Below are 16,854 nucleotides of genomic sequence, written 5' to 3' on the forward strand. Positions count from 1 at the left end.
CTACACTCCCTCACCTCTCTCTTGCTCTCACATAAATAAATCTTTTAAAAATTTTGTTGCTAATATTTACATTATCATTATGTTTCATGGTCAACAAAACATTTTCATATATCTTACCTCACCATAATCTTCACCACTAAATTGAGAAAATACAATGACACTAAAAATGTTTCTACTTCTACAGAAAGTCTGCACACCTACTATACTAGCAGCCATGTTTTCTAACTTCCTTACATATAAAATTTATAAGACCAAATATCTAATAAAGCTTGCCTAGAAATTGAGAAGCATAAATTATGTATTAACTATAACCTAGAATGGAAGGTGACACATTATTCTGATGATGAAGAAAAAAGATGGATTTTAATTAAAAAATAAATAACACTTAAATATTTATAATGCGTCAGACACTGCTATATTATTGTCTCATTTGATACTCACAAGTAACCCTAAGAGGTGTATGTCATTTTAGCTATATACAAATCAGAAAACACAGATTTGAGAGTCAAGCCTAAAATAAGGCTTTCCCGGAGATCAGAGAGATTACCCTGCCATTCTTGAAGAAGTCAGCACCTAAGAGCTCTGCAACAGCAAGGAAATGAATTTTGCCAATGAGCACGTGAGCTACTAAGAGGATCCCGAGCCCAGAGTGAATCTCCAATCCTGTAGCCCCCTGAGACATGAACATGGGACCAAGTTACGTGTTTTATTTTAAACTGTTAAATTTGTAGTAATTTGTCTTGCAGCAATAAACATAGCATATCTGCCAAAGTTCACACGCCTAGTGGGTGTGGAAATCAGAATTTGAAGTCATGGTGCCAGATCCCCAAACCCAACTAAATGACTAACTGCTATCATTTATGTTTGGTAGAAGAATGAAAAGATAGATAGATAGATGACAGGTAAATGCTAGACAGATATATAAATAGTTGGGTAGATAGAGAAGATAAACATTATTATCTAACTTAGAAATGCAGACTTCTAAGCCTCTAGTATATTAAAAAAAAAAAAAAAAAAACAAACCCTTAAGTCACTAAAGTCAGAGATGTAAAAGCCACAAAGGCTGTTTTTATCACTAACATAAGTTCTAAAAGAGGTCATTTAAACCCTAGGATATAAAAAAAGAATGCAAAATTACCAGTAGTGGATAATGCCTGTGAGAACACTACATAATAAATTTTAAAAATGAAGTAGAATTAAGTGAGAATCTCTTTCAAGTCATGCTTTGAAATCCTAAGCTAATTTTTCTCTAAACAAACCTAACTTGACATTTTAATTTTGAAAAGTTTTATTTTTCCCAGGCAGCTCTGATATATGGTTCCTCTTTCCCTGAAAAGCCATTAATTCTTGGCTAGTGGCCCTGCTGCAGTGCTTATTGGATGTGAGCATGGAATTCGGAATCAGACAACATAGGTTCAAGTAATGCTAACACTTATTGGCATATGAACTTAGAGCATCCTTTAACTACCAAAGTCTCACTTTCTCATTTGTAAAATGGAAATGATAATAACAGTTCCTACCTGTCCATGTTGTGATAACTATCAAATGCCATGGTGTCTTTAAATTGCTTCAGATATGTCTATGGCATTGAATGCTCATAAAGAAGTTTCCTTTGGGTATTACTTTTATTACTGGTGGATAATTAATGTTTGGGCACAAGGACTGAGAGCAAATGACATGTGCAAGGAGCAGTTATGATAACAGCTGAAGTCATAATGATTTCAGTATCAGAAATGATCACACTTCTCAGGTAGATTTTAAAGATCTCGAGAGCAGATTCATGTTTGACAAACATCTGCGATGTGCTAGGATCAGTGGCAGACATTCGTATCTTGTGAGTCATATTCCTAATATCCACCCAAACTCTCAAGGGTGTGCATGAATGCTTCATTTCCACATGGGGAAACACCTATGGATAAAGAGTTCCCGATGATCTAGGACGGACAAAGTACAAAACTAGGTTTTTCTTTGTTTCTGTTGTTTACACACAGTGAACAGCAAAGCCCTAAACTAAAATTAAGATTTATTTTCAGTATCACTCCTAAAGCAGTGTTTCTCAAACTTGTAACACAAGCAAAGCAATTGAAGTTATTGCCAGGTTGCTGTGAAAAACGTGCTGGATCACTTCTCAGCTGGCAAAGCTGAGCTAGATCTGCTAAACACTCAGTTTACACAAAGGTAGCTCTAGAACTTGCTGAACGAGGGCTAGGTTCCCAGGCCTTTAGGCCGGTCCCACACTACTGTGTTTGGACAATATGCAAATCAGCCAAAAAGATGGTATAAACAGTTGGTATCAAAGAAAAGGCAACCTGAAATACAGAATTACACAAACAAGTGATATATAATACCCACAACCATCAAGCAAGAATGCAAAATTGAAATTCAAGTTCATGTCACTGGTGGGTAGAATGTCCAAATTTATATTACCTGTATGTCCATAAATGCAAAGACAGACAATGAATGGTTCAAGACTAAAGAGGTAACTGGAACCAGTGAACAATAATTGAATGAGTGAATGGGAAAGTATCCTAGGAACATATTTGAACCAATCTGTGTTATCACGGAGAGATTGAGAGTGAAAAACGAAAAATGTTTATACCTGAGTATACCGTGTACCATACCTTAGTAATACTGTGTTCATATAATTCTGAGATTGGTGTGACTCACGCAACATGGCCTATAGCACATATCCAGGTAAAAATACATGCTAGTCTATCCAAGATTTATATGAAAACAGTTATACTCATTTCAAAATGCCTGATATGACCCTCACTCAAAAGTCACTTGGAACTGTGTTCCCACTGCTGAGGCTTAGGGGCTAGAAATCTCTTCTCTCCTGTAGAAAAAGCTCATTCTCTCTGTATATCTTGACTATAGTGACCTACTTCTTCATCATTTGGATGAGTAAACCCTATTTGATTTATTCAAATACTGCCTATGTCTGCTCTTTCTATCCATGTATTCATACTACTGACATTGTCAAGAGAATTTTTGTTCAGACATGTCATTCCTAAAGTGGTTAATATTCTAATATCTCACATTAATCTACAAGGCAGAATCACTGCACACTTTAATACATGGATATATTAATATATAATATACACAGATATATACATACATTTTATATACATATATTTAAATACACAGATACACAAACACATGAATTTATTTTTCATTTAGTATCTTAAGGAGCTTCAGTTTTGGAGAATAAATGTATGTAATGTTGGCTTTAGCTAATGATGTTCCAACTCTAGCTTTGGAACTCCATTCAGCTCAGTTCCAACTGCAATTAACTTTTTTTTTTTCTTTTCAAAATGTTAAGATTTTGTTTGCAAAGCTTCTTTGTTGTACAGAAAGTAAAAATGCTATGGTCTTGGTATAACTGGTAGCCACAGATGGTTCACTCACCAATCACAGCTCTCCACACTACTGCAAGAGTCTTACATGGAAACCTAACAATGCTTACAATTGTGTTGGGGTGAAGTCCCCAAGCATGATGGTGAATTTCCAAGAAGGACTAAATGGAGGAAGGTGGAAAGTCATAGGAACGATTCTGTGGCTCTTTGGGTGGGTAGGTGTACTGGGGTTTGTATCAAAACTACCTTTTTTTCAAAACAGCCACCAAATCCATATGAGCAGTCCAACCAAAGCTGAACAGTTCTTTTTTTACAGGTTATGCAGGGTCTTAATCATCTTCTCCTTCACCATCTGTTTCTTTCTTCCTCTTTTCATCTTTCCCACTTTCTTTCCCCTTTTATCTGCATCTTGCTCCTCACTGTCTTCACCTTCATCAACTTATCATGTCCAGGTTCTACTCCCTCCCCACTAACTTCATCTTCATCTTCTTCCCCTTCCACATCTTCGTCTTTGTCTTTATCCTATTTATCATCAAACTCTTCCTCCTCACCATCCTCATCCTCATCTTCTCCTTCTTCATCCTCCTCTTCTTCATCCACACCACCCACCATGGCATCTAAGTGAGGGGTTTCCCGATCCTCTTTTCATAGCTACCCAAGTAGGTCCGCTGGGGTAGGAATTTAAAGACACTCTCAGTAGCCATTCAGGTTCATAACCTCACAGTTAAACAGATCCGGGCTTTTCAGATATTCCAACTTTTTCAAAGACTCCAAGGTGATAATCTTTCAGTTTAGGTTCCACTTAAGGTTAGCAGTATGAGATTTGGAAGCTTTTCTCTTAGCTTGTCCAGACCGCCAAAGATTCTGTTGTCACTAAGCTCAAGCTTTTTCAATTTGGGTAGTTTGGGGAGATTTGAAACTGAAATCAAGCATGCATTTATTAAACTAAGGAATTCTAAGTTCACACATTCAGCTGTTAAGTCCTCAATTTTTCCATCATATGATTTGCAATCGTCCAGGACAAGTTCTCAGACAGTTGCCGGGGTCCAGTTCCTCAGGCCCAGCTGTATCTTCCTCTTCATGTCTATGTTTCCTTCTTCCCCTCTCTTCAAACTTTACTTTGCATGGTGGGGGCAGAACAGAGAGAGGCTTCCCACCTGCAAAGCAAGGGTGCTTGGGAGGGGTCTGCTGGCAGCAGAGGCCAGCTGCACAGTCACAGGTGGTGTGCAGGAAGGTGAGTGGAGCCCTCAGAGCCCCAAATCACTTTTTTATCTGGGTTTTCTATCATACAATATGTGGGAGTGACATTGTGGTTATCTAAAAAAAAAAAAAAAGGGCATATATTTTTTTTTCAAATGCTAACAGTTAATAGAATAGGATATATATATATCGTTTCTGAAATTTACATCTTAAAAAAGTACATAACAATCTTAATTTCCATTGGGTATTTTAAATATTTCTTTTGATCTTTATTTAATATTTTCTGCTAAATAAATGGATTTGGATAAGGAATTGAGTGCTATTATTTAACAAAATTGGGGACTACTTTAATGATGTTATAACGAGTAAACAGATATCATCTGCACTGTAAAGCAGAAAAATTTCAAACAGTTAACACGCAAAACCTTGTAGAGTTTCAATCCTTGATATAGCAAATACCTAATTGATTTTCTAACATAATAAATGTTTTTAAACTTTAGAAAAGAAGTGGCGACAAATCTTTAAGCGTTATGCATAAAAATAAAAAAGCAATTTAAGTATGATAAGACCATTATCAATAAAAGAAAAAAAAGTATGTTCAACTTTACTGTTGGGTTTTATGAAATTTGAATTAGTTTTTGAATTAGACCAGATTTAGTACTATGCCAAATGGATCATTTCAATACAGTTGTAATGAACATTACCATGTACTGTACTGTAAGGAAATAGAGCTTAGCTTGCCAAACTATCATTCTTGGGAACTCTGCTGGTGCAAAAATAGCCTCCTTCCCTTGGTATAATATTTAAGGGAATTTTAAGAGGTTTTAAAATTCTTTAGAGAATTATTAGAAGTTACTTGATAAAAGAAGCAATCAGGTGTGAGTTTGAAACAGCATCACATTGCTGGTTCCCCATCTAAAAATCCTTCTGCTTCTGATGGCCATTTGTCACTTTGTTTGGTCATTCAGTACTGTAAAGGAACTATTCTGTGACCATCTGCCACTTATCTCTTTGGCCCCAATCTCCTCTTCTCTGATCACTATTGATTTTCCAAATGGACCCACCATAAACTAAACGTAGCAATTACAACATTTAGGTTAGAAACAGCCTTTGCCACTGTAGGTTGTATCTGGATTACTAAAGAATCAGTCAAAAACAACCAACAAAATGAAAGCATTTCCTGGAGGCAAAGATTTTTAAATTGCTACAATTAAGTTTAAGTCTATGTTATCATCATTAGTCCATATTTTCTATTTTTTAAAATAAATTAGCCACACAAATTCCCACATTTAAGTCCTAAGCAAATACTAACACAGCTGGTCCTCCCAAATGCATTCATCATATAATTTTTTGAACTATGTGCCATTTCTACTCAAAACTGAAATATCCTTCAGGAAAAAGAACCATTTAACATAAAAAGGTATTTGAATTAAAATCTTTTCTTTGGAAAGGCAAACTGTTGAGACAATAAAATTATCAGTGGTTTCCAGGGACTGAGGGTCATGGAGAAGGGATGAATAGATGAGTACAATGGATTTTTCGTGCAGTGAAATGAGTCTAGATGATAACATAATGGTAGATACATGAGTTTATACATTTGGCAAAATCCCTAGATATGTATAACAAAGAATGAACCCTAATGTAAACAATGGACTTTAGTTGCTAGTAATATGCCATAACAATTCATCAACTGTAACAAAAGTACCACACCAATGCAATATGTTAATGATAAAGAAAATAGGATAGGGTGGCAGGATGTGGCAGGGTGAGGAGAGGCAATAAATGGCCATACTTGCCATACTTTCTACTCCATTTTGTCTAAACCTAAAAGTGTACTAAGAAATAAAAGTCTTTTTATTTAAAAACAAAACAAAATTGTCCCTCACTTGGCTCTTTATACTTCACTATGATTTTGTGTATCTGTCCTTAAATTAATGTAGAGATATGTGGAAAAGAAAATTTTGAAAGTCTGCTATAAATGAAATGGCCCAAACTAAAATCTCATGAGAAACTCAAGTAGAATTTCTGTCAACATATATTGTAACCTACATCATGTTGGCCTGTCAGTTGAATTCCACTGTGGGTGAAGCAGCAATGGTGGAGCAGAAATTCCTATTTATAACTCCCTGAAGGAAACCAATCAATTGATGATCAGACAGGTGTTTAAAAGCATCTTGCACCAACTGAAACAGTTGATGTCTACAGACTACCGGTCCTAAAACATGTTCCCAGGCTGTGTATGACCAGGGACCCATTATGGATTTGGGGGGGGCGGGGGGTTGGAGGAGGAGTGTTGTTGTTTAGTTCTTCTATATGTTGAATCTATGTGTTTCAAAATTTCAAATTTCAATATATATCATGGTGTTAGCCCTGTCTTTTGAGGTTATTAGAAAGAAAGGGATAAGTGTCCCTCAATGGATGAATGGATAAAGAAGACATGGTACACACACACACACACACACACACACACACACACACACACAGAGTGGAATATTATTCAGCCATGAAAAAGAATGAAATCTTGCCATTGTGATAACACAGATAGACCTTGAGGATATTATGTTAACTCAAGTATGTCAGACAGAAAAATACAAATACCATATGATCTCACTTGAATGTGGAAGCTAAAACAAACAAACACAAACAAACAACAAGCTCACAGATACAGAAAATAATTTACTGGTTGCCACAGACAAGGTGGGGGTGGGCAAAATGATTGAAGGGTGTCAAGAGGTACAAACTTCTAGTTATAAAATGAATCATGGAGATATAATGTACAGCTTGGGGATTATAGTTAATGCTAATGTAGTGCATATTTGAAAGTTGCTAAAAGAGTAAATCTTAAAAGTTTTCATCACAAGGAAAAGAAAGAAGGGCAGGTGACACAAAAGATAGAGGGCAGGAGGGAGCAAAGTGGAAAAGACAGGTGGGGCTTCCTAACCCTGATTAGGCTATGTTAGTGATAGCATCTGTATGAGCCCTCATTTATTGTTCTTATGTAAATGTGTTGATCCAAATATCACTAGCAGTATTTTTTACTGCACATTGAAATCTAAGTTAGTATAATTCAGTTGATATCATATAATGGAAACAATACATATTTAATAAGATAATTAAATAGTATTTTACAGCATACTTTCTTCTACTCTTAAACACTCAGATATTTGAAGGGAACTGCTAACTAATTCACTGTGCTTTTATTGATGGGAGCAAGAGTAGGAGGTAAATAAGAAAAAAAAAGGGTTTAAAAAAATCAAGCCATATCCACTAACACTTCTAGGTTAACATGTACTAAGCTGACATTTGAAAGAGACTTACCTAAAACACATTCATGAGAGATGCTACTGAACACTGGGAAGCCCAGAAATGTGTCCTGTATGTGTTTTTAAGTCAAACCTAAATTCCCTATATTTGGAATAGCTACTTAACTCAAGGGTCACACTATTATCTCATTTTCCAAATCTTACTCTTCTGTGATAAAGAATGTGTCAGTTAATTAAGTGGTAGAGAATAATTTAATGTTTCCCTAACCATTCAATTTTTTGAATGAAAGAAAAATACTTTTAGTTTAACTAGGGACATGATGTGCAAATGGGAATGAACAAATCCATTATCTCTAACCCAAGGACATTAAAAAAAAATCCTGCTATAGAAAGAGTCTCCCACATATTCATCATTCTCAGGGTGAACTGTGAAACTTGTTAAAGAATAGATACGAAAAGCATTGCCAATATGTCAACCACCTTAATACCATCCAAACTTCCTGCAATCGCTGCATTTTCTTCTGTAAGAAATGTCAAGATTTCATCAAAAAGACTTTTAATTTGGATAGCCTCCATACAGTTGTCTGGCTATTTTCACTCTCTGGTTTGCAACTTCTCTTATACCAGTTGTCATTTCTGTAACCTTTCCAACAGCAACTGTGCAGTCTTGGGACCACGATGCAGAATATCTCACTCAACAATCCTCCCACAAACCATCTGTTTCTAGAGACATCAACAACTGTTGGCATTGGGAGACTCTATGCAAAATGGGGAAGAAATTGTTCTGAACGATAAAGTGAAACTTTCTCAGAGATCTCAAATCCCTAGCATAATAGGAAAATAATTGATGTATTAAAAAACAGAATTATTTGAGTAAAAGATTTCAAGTCTGGAAAAATAAAATAAAACATATAAAACCAAAAGGACAGAAAGTCCCTCACTTATTCTTCCATCACATTTACATAAAGTTGCACATAAAAATTTTTAAATTATAATAATAAATCTCTATAAAATTATGCAATATGCAAATAAAACATATACCCAAAAATGTGAAAACATTCATAAGACATTCACTCATCAAACATGGCCATACATATATATATATGCCGTTGTGACATCTATCTATCTATATATATATATTCTTTCATTATAAAATGACCGACATCAATCCTTGTGCAAATCATAAATAGAACTTTATTATCTTCCTGCATCTTGATTTGAAATCTGATTGTCCTTGAGATATGAATGAACACCAATAATCATTTTTAATTCACTCATGGGGCAACTGAATGGTTTTGGACAAACTTTTTTTTTTTTTTTTAAGATTTACTTATTTATTTTCGAGAAAGAGAGCACGCAAGTGGGGGGAGAGGCAGAGGGAGAGGAAGAGAAGCAGACTCCCTCCTGAGTGTAGAGCCAGACAGGGTGGATCCCAGAACCAGAGATCATGATCTGAGCTGAGACCAAGAGTCAGATGCTCAAACAACTGAGCCCCCCAGGTGCCCCTAGTCAGATTCTATAAAAAATAAATGCCCTAAAAAGACTAATTAGTTTTACAGTTGACAATGTGATTTCTTATACATTTGACATGATTTCCAAAATAACCTTGTGAAATATGTAGGGCAAATATTGCCACCAATTTACAGAAAAGTATTTGGTGAGTCATTCAAAGTCACATACCTTAGAAGTAACAGAGATGGAACTTAGAAGACATTTTTACAATTCAAAAACAGTTCAAATTCTTTTCAAACACTACTGTTTAGATTGAGTTTTTAAAATAAAATATGCTTTTCTTCCTTAATTTTCTAATATTACTTACCATCACATCATCTGGGTACACAGATGATAACTGGTTTGAATATAACATATAATTTTTTAAAAAGATTTTTAAAAGTCTAATACAAATGCCAAGATCTTAAAAACTACAGGTTCTTACAGGTTAGGAACCACATCTGGTTAGTCTTACATAGAATTTAATAGAAAAATTATATTTAAAATTTTAAGTCTTATTTTAAAGACTGTTCCAAAGATCCAAGTTGCCACACAATATAAATTAATTCTGAAAAATAACTCATAGCCAAAATACCTTCTAAAATTCACTTTCTTCTTTTTTAATGGATTCTTTTGTTACTCTTTGTTAGCTCCCAGCCTGTTAAATTTCATGTCATTAATGCCTAATAGGTAATGTTTTGGTCTATTTAAGGCCTAAAGCTTAAATGATTCAAGTTTGATGATTAGCAAGTCTGTAATAGTGCTGTGCCTCTCTTTGGATCCCAGGTCTGTGAACCAGAGTCAGAGCATGTTTTATCTGTATGTATTATTCATCACTCTCATACTCGGAGAGAATTTTCACAGACATGAAAGCACTTTAATTTTTCTTTTTCTGAGGACACATTCATGTCCAATTGGACCAATTACCACAGCCAGTTAACTCTCAATTATGTGGGCAAAACAAATTGTATCATTTAAAAGGTGTGATTGTCACTACAAGTGATCTTTTTGTAAATGGACGACTGGGTCAGACTTATAGAGTTTCTGTCAAAGGGCTGAGTAATTATAAATCTCCCAGATGTTAGCAAACTTCACCAAAGTGATGTCAAACACAGGCATTCCATTTCGGTATTTCAGATCATTGGTTCTCAGAGGCAATTTTGCCTCTCCACGTAATACTCAGCAATGTCTGAAGACATGTTTTGATGTCACGTTGGGGAAGAATAGTTATTTCTGTCAAAATGTCAATAGTGTCGAGATTGAGACACCCTGACCTAGATGGGATTATACATGCAATGGTTCCTAAAAATAAAATCTGGCTAATCATAATCCTAATCAGTTTGTTTTAAATTGTAAGAACTGAACGAATTAGTTCAAGTTAATATCTCTCTTCCTGTAATATCTGATTGTTGTTTTAAAATTCTATTTTCCTATTTATTTCCATATTACCTAAGGTTCTAAACTTTAGTTTGAGTTTCTCTTCTGTAGTTGTCAGTGGATAATGTATTTGAGAAATGACAAGTATTTCTTTTTTCACATTGGGTGAGGAGATCCATAAAGGCCTAGTTTTAGATTTGGGTCATGAGAATTTCAGCAACTGCTCTACCACTGCTCTCCACTTAAGTTGGTTTACGTAATAGAGAGAAAGAGAGAGAGAAAGAATAGATACATGATACATACACGGATAGATAGATAGATAGATAGATAGATAGATAGAATAGGGAAGAGCTTCAACCCTACAGCCAGGCTCCCTAAGTATGCATCTTGGCTTCATTACTTACCAATTGTGTGTCCTTTGACAAATAAGATATTAGGAGTCTAAGATTTTAAATCTATAAAATTGGCAGAATATAACATTATCTACTTTATTAGGGTTGTCCATAGGATGAAATACACAAAGCCCTTAAACAGTTCCTTACATGCAATAAATGTTCAAAAATATCAGCTCTCCAAATATTTATAATAGATGTTTTTACACCAATAATAGTGCTTTATTTTTTTTTAAAGATTTTATTTATTCATTTGACAGAGATAGAGTTAGCCAGCGAGAGAGGGAACACAAGCAGGGGGAGTGGGAGAGGAAGAAGCAGGCTTCCAGTGGAAGAGCCTGATGTGGGGCTTGAACCCAGAATGCCGGGATCACGCCCTGAGCCTAAGGCAGACGCTTAACAACTGAGCCACCCAGGCACCCCAATAGTGCTTTAAAAGTAATAAAAAATTCATTACTTAACATTATTTTACTTTTTCTGAAACACCAGAACTTCTGAAAATTACAGGATTGCTTTCAATAGCTTCAAATGATAAACAGATGTATACAACCCTGCTCCTCTGTAAAATTAATTTAATTAACAATGTATTTTGACCGTCATTGGAAATGAGGAGTGAAAATGAAATTAGTGTATCACTAGAAAATGAAAAGATTTACCAATCCTGCTTTTTAATTTATATTGATTAAAGTACTTTTTGATCACCATTTCAAATGTATAGTGAAGATAAGATGTTTGCATCATCAGAAAATAACTGGATTGACCGATACTGCTTTTTCATTTGTATCTATTAGTACTTTCATGCTTCTGATCCGAATTGCCCAGGCTTCAGTAATTTATTTTTCCAGGCTTATAAAGTGCTTTGGGTGTTTTTGATTGAAGTTACTCATTTTTTCATCACTATCATTGATCAAAGTCTTCCTACACTTTTCTTTTTCTCCACAGTGACTTAAATATGTATCCTTGTCTTCAACTTTCTGCTTTAATCTTTCTTATCTTAAAATGTCTTATCTCACCATGTTTGTGCTGGTTTGTTCCAAAGGACCCTTACCTGAGGACTTCCCTCTGTTATTCACTCTAAGTGATAAATTCAGCAGGTACAGGGAAATGATAGATAGATAGATAGATAGATAGATAGATAGATAGATGATAGATAGACAGATAATAGGTGAGTAGATGAACATATATTTTATATGCTTTTATAAATATATAGCTTTGGCTGTATTTTAAATATATAGCTGTAAATGATGATAGAAATGGTTTGGTCAATCTTTAGGTTTGCCTTATATCAATTCTGATGTTTAACATCAATTCTGATGTTTCACACTAGGATACGAGGATCCACAGTGTAGGTTTATACAAAGGAAGATTTGGAGTTTACCTCCGTTTAAACAGATATCCTCCAACTCATGCTGGTAAATTAGTTCAAGTGTAAAATATCCAATATCTGAAAATTGCCTTCTAATATCCTCAGCCTCTAAAATGGGATTAACTTTAAATGGGAAGTTGGGGACAAAGGAGTCTGTGTTGAACCAGAGAAGGCATCTGGAGTAGTACGAAATAGGAGCTCTATCCTATGTGAATTGACAATCATACACTTAATTTTGCTGGGCTGCATTATGTCAGTTTTTCAATATAATATCTATAAGGAAACAGAACAGGATTTCTTGAATGCTCAGATTTGCAGGGAAATAACCAGACACAAGAGAGATAATCTAGCCAATAAGCAAGGGGATATGAGGCATATTACTATTTTTACATATCAGTACCAAACAATATGTTTTTTGGAAAGCTTTCTAAAACAGAACTCTCTATACCACATGCTGAGTAAATGGGGAAGTTTCACAAACCTTCCTTGAAATACCAGATGCGATATTTTATGAAATAAGGTTGAGCTTGACAATGTTTAATAACATACCTAATTCTAAAATAACATAATCTTATAATGATATGGGATATAAATTGAGAGCTGAAAAATGTACAAAACATTTTGCTTCATTAGTGTGAACATTTTTTTTTCCCCTGGCAATCACTTCTGATACATGCCCATACTCTCAAGCAATGGCTACTCCTAGGATGCTGGATTAAATCTAAATGGTTTAACTACATGTCTAAACAAGATCAGCCTGGTGCCTCTAGAAAAAATGTCATTGGAACTTGAAATGAAAACTTCCTTTTTTTCTTCATTTTCTTGTCCTACTATTTCCATATAATCAGCTCAAGTGAACAGAGCAGAAGAAACAGATAAAGGACTGTTTCTTTCTCCAACATTAACACGCTAGTTGGTCTTAGGTAAGTAAATCACTTACCTGGGTGTTTCTTCCTTTCCAAACTATATATTATTTGGAAAGTAACATTATTCTTTCCCAGACCTAAATTTTAGACGATCCATAAATTAATGATTTTTTTAAATACTTAAGAGTTTTTTGTTTGTTTTTTGTTTTTTTGGTTTTTTAAGGAGAGTAAATAAACCACACAATTATAAAACAGAATTCAACATGACTTAGCCGATGTTTGATTCATGAAGTTTTGCAATGGAGCATTTAATGCATTTTGGTAATGTTTTGATTTGCATATTTTTTTTTACATAGGACAGCCACTCAAATTCATGACAGTTTCCTTAAGGTTCATCTTGGTCAAAAATTCCTAGATGATGCAGCAGAGGCTCATAAAATATCTCTGGGAATTCCAGAAAGAGCCATCAAAACTTTGGAAATCTTTTAGGGTGTTACTAGTCTCTTTATTTCTTAGTCACTTATAGAGTCAAATGAAACTTGTAGATGAGAAGAATCTTGTACTTGAAGGCATACACAAAATTTTGACTCTGCAATAAGCAAACCAAGGACTGCTTATGTTTTCTTTCCTGTGTTTTCAGCAGCAACAACTATAACAAATGTCCAGTGACTCATACAGTTAATTATTTCTGCTAAATTATGGAATCAATAATATAAATGCTATGCAGAGTATTGTTTAAAAATCCAATTAAATTACTAGCAAAGTATTCCAAAATTTAAGAACATGGATTAATGTTCATTTGAAATATCCTATGCAAGGGGTATAGGACATCATGATTTTTGTGAGGCCAACACAGACCAAAGTGAAAACTATATCAAGTATCTCAACACTAACCTTGCTGGGAGATGAATATTACTGCCCTTAAGAAGGTCCTGGTTTGGGGGCGGCTGGGTGGCTCAGTCAGTTAAGCACTGGACTCTTGATTTTGGCTCAGGTCATGATCGCAGGGTGATAGGATCAAGCCCCACCTTGGGCTCTGCACTCAGCACAGAATCTGCTTGTCCCTCTTCCTCTGATCCCTGCTCCCCTCACTAACTCTCTCTTTTCTCTCAAATAAATAATAAAAATAAATAAAATCTTTAAAAAGAACGTTCTGTTTTTTTCTCCCCCTTTGGTGATTGAGTTCTAACATGATTTTGGTACCTCATGAAATACTCTTAAATACTGAAATATTTAATGTATATAACAAATTCAAAAATTTGTAAAGATTTTATTTATTTATTTGAGAGAGAGAGAGCACAAGCAGGGAGGAGGGAGGAGGAGCAGAGGGAGAGGGAGAAGTAGACTCCCTACTGAGCAGGGAGTCTGATGCTGGACTCGATCCCAGGACCCTGAGATCATGACCTGTGCCAAAGGCAGATGCTTAACCAACTGAGCCACCCAGGTGCCCAACGAATTCAAATTTTACATACAGAATGAATTTTATTTATATTGAAAGTATATTTTTTTAACTTAGCATGGAAAGCTATTATATTACAGGTATTTTAGACCATTAAATTTACCTTAATGTGAGTACAACTGATTCTATCGTGTACAGCTCTTATATCTCACCAAGATGTCAGGAACCTTGTTTTTCACACCTGACTAAGGACTCTATCTTGCCCATTAATGTCTATTTTTCTCTCCATCTGCCTTTTTCCTCAGCTCATTTCATATACTTTCCATCACTACTCTTCCAAGTTACATTTGGGGGATCCTAAAAAATGACACATCTCTTCTCTGCCCATTTCATAATCTATTGAGAAATAAATGCCAAAGTGTAATAGAAAGCTTTCAAGTTAAAAATCTAGATAATGATAGAGAAACTTTTTGCAGATTGTATGTTTTCACAAAATCAAACAACAATAAAAGCTGGGCAAAATATAGACCAACAAATAAGCAAATTTCTCTTTGAAGCCATCAGAGATACTGAGGAAGCCAGGACTTAAGGAGCCAGAATCCTGAAAAGAAAGAAGCTTGTTGAGATGAGCCTAACACTACTTTTCCAGCACAGGGTAATTCTTAAGTGGCAAGAGGTAAGAGGTTAAGAAGAGCAGAGAATGGCATCTGAGGTGGGGGTATTTTTGAGTTTAACCTTAGGCAGCCTCAAGGGGCTCAATCTCAAGAGTTATGACTCTGAATCAAAGAATATATCATGTCATCCCCTTGTATATAAATATTAATGGCCTACAAAATTTTAGTTGAGTTTTAGATCTTCCCCTTTATGCTAGATGCTTCTAGGGCCATCCATGAACCAATTCTTTTGACTTTCACCTTCTGACCCACATACATCTGGACATTCCCAAATAAAACCTCAAAGTAGTTATAAAATTGAGTAAATGTCAAAGCCTTAAGCTTATTTCTCTGAGTTTTCTAATTTATGACATATAAGACATAGATGTTTTGCCACACTCTTCTCCACTTGGTTCAGATTACAATAAACTGTAAGTAAAAAGAAAATACTGTTCAGGTATTTTTGTTTTTATTGTTTTATTAATTGTTATTTTTATTGTTAATTGTATTGCTATTATTTTATTGTTTTATTAATATATTTAATCCAGAGAATTTACTTTTATGTAAATATAAATCTTTTTCTCATACGTAGATTCTATGAGTACAAATCTCCTTCTTAAATATGAAAGGTTTTTCACATATCTTCCAAGAGATCTCTTTCAAATCTCATCACTGCTAACTGCAGAATTCAGGTCAGTTTAGGATTTATTTATAGTGACTCATTTGTCAATTTATACAGATAATGTCAGTCAAAATTACTGAAAAACAGCAAAACTAAGTTCCAGCAGCCAGAAACTGTTTATTAAAAAGCCTAGGCTTCTTATAGGCACATTCTTATATATTATGGCTTTAGCACATTTTCTTGTATTGAACAATTTAATAATAAATATAAGTTTTGTAATGGAACCTTTCACTTAGAGTTATTATTTTTCAAGTTTTATTTATGTAAGGAATATAATTATCTTCTATATTATGTGAGCAATTTCTATATACCGCAGAGTTCTTAAATCGTAGCTTAAATACTACTAGAGGAGCAAATGAAACAAAGAAATAAAATATTAAACCTTATATTTATATTTATTTTCACCAAATAATGAATGAGGAGATTTAGATTTGCTAATATTTAATATACAAATTAATATCAGGGTTTTTAGTCAAATATCACATGTCAAATGGAGTAAAACCAAAATATTTGAAAAAGTCATAACTGCTAAAGGACTGCCAGAGACAGTAAGTACATTTGGAGTTAATTAAAGTTTGAAAAAGACCAAGAATTTAAAATAAATCCAGGTGTAATTTTCAAAAATTTGAGGGTTTTTTTTTTTTCCTCACTTGCTTGGCCTTTGCAAGGATTAGGTTCATAGTTTGTGTATACATACATAAATATCTGCATTACAATTTCTGTTTTTGAAATTGGGATGAAACCAGAGAAATCTGTGGAGCGTCTGATTAGTGCTTAACACAATTAATTGGATGGCTAGTAGATTGGAA

At 34.6% G+C, this 16,854-nt stretch overlaps 1 pseudogene; it reads right to left on the reverse strand.

Moving 5' to 3' along the window:
* Positions 1 to 3,685: 3,685 nt before the first annotated feature.
* The window catches only part of LOC113248120 (acidic leucine-rich nuclear phosphoprotein 32 family member B-like), an 83,046-nt pseudogene continuing 69,877 nt past the window's right edge, over positions 3,686 to 16,854 (reverse strand).

Source organism: Ursus arctos, unplaced genomic scaffold (genome assembly GCF_023065955.2).
Source record: "Ursus arctos isolate Adak ecotype North America unplaced genomic scaffold, UrsArc2.0 scaffold_1, whole genome shotgun sequence".
Classification (NCBI taxonomy): domain Eukaryota; kingdom Metazoa; phylum Chordata; class Mammalia; order Carnivora; family Ursidae; genus Ursus; species Ursus arctos.